This window comes from Erinaceus europaeus, chromosome 6, assembly GCF_950295315.1.
Source record: "Erinaceus europaeus chromosome 6, mEriEur2.1, whole genome shotgun sequence".
NCBI classification, from domain to species: Eukaryota; Metazoa; Chordata; class Mammalia; order Eulipotyphla; family Erinaceidae; genus Erinaceus; species Erinaceus europaeus.
This window is the reverse complement of record NC_080167.1, coordinates 36,932,564-36,933,694: the sequence shown is the minus strand read 5'-3', so window position 1 is coordinate 36,933,694 and position 1,131 is coordinate 36,932,564. Positions and strand designations below refer to the sequence as shown.

Genomic DNA, 1,131 nt, shown 5'->3' with positions numbered 1-1,131 from the left:
TTTCCTTTCATAGTATTCTCTAATTCCATTCCAGATGGTCCACTCCCCAATAAAGTCCCCAAACTAGATATAGACCAGGTCCCCAATATAGAACATATGTTCACATTTGTCCATAAACCAGGGAAAAATATATACCTGAAACCAGAAGTACACAAGAGTCTGCAGAGAGTACCCTCCCAACACTTCATTTGCAGTATTCCAGCCTTTAGGTCCATGATTGTTCAACAATTTGTTTGGCTTTCTATGTTTTTTTTTTTTTTTTTTGTTATAGCACAGCTTATATATTTCAAATGGACAAGAAATTAGTTTCATTTACAGTATCTTAAGATAAATTGCCTTTGAATGGGAGCTTGCTTTCCAGTACTTTGAGGTCTACAAGACGTATCTATAAAACTGACTACTGTGGAAAATGAAGACTGCTTAAATCGAACAGGGGGACGGGGGAGGGGCTGTGGTTTTTCTTTTTGATTAATTGCTGTAACACTGTCCTTCAGGTGGCTGAGGGAGTTTCATATTTTCTTTAGACATCATTAGGCGTCGAAGCTCTTGCAGTACAACTTTGATACTATATGAATTCTGCCATTTTGCTAGCACTGATATGGCTCTTGGGTCCACCACTCCATTAGAACTATTTACTCCATTCATATTAACTTTTGTTACAAATCTTACAAAGGGGGTGCTTCTGGGTATTTAGGTCCACATTCTATTTTAAGGCTGTATATTCGGTTTTCATAAATTGTTCTTGGAGGCCCAATTATCATCCCTGTCCATCTTGTAAGTGTCATGTCTTCGTCATCTTCTAGACCCCAGCTAACTCTGCCATCTCCTACTCCTTTCTGGCCTTCTTTGAGTTCTTCCAACAGTTGGAAATTGCGAGGGACTTTTACTCCCGAGCCCGTGGTGGCTGCCATATTGCGTCGCTGTCGCTCGAAGGCCGGCTGGCTTTCTATGTTAACTCTCTTTTCAGCCACCAGGTCCCGGATGCCAGTATGATGCCGACCAGACTTCCCTGGACTGGCAACCCCACCAATGTGTCCTGGAGCTCCACTTCCCCAGAGACCCACCCTACTAGGGAAAGAGAGGGGCAGGCTGGGAGTATGGATCGACCAGTCAATGCCCATGTTCAGTGAC

The 1,131-nt window shown here is 43.1% G+C and overlaps 1 pseudogene; it reads right to left on the bottom strand.

The window, feature by feature from the left end:
• Window positions 1-326: 326 nt before the first annotated feature.
• On the bottom strand, window positions 327-931 carry LOC103124670 (ubiquitin-conjugating enzyme E2 variant 1-like; annotated as a pseudogene).
• Between the last annotated feature and the right edge of the window lie 200 nt (window positions 932-1,131).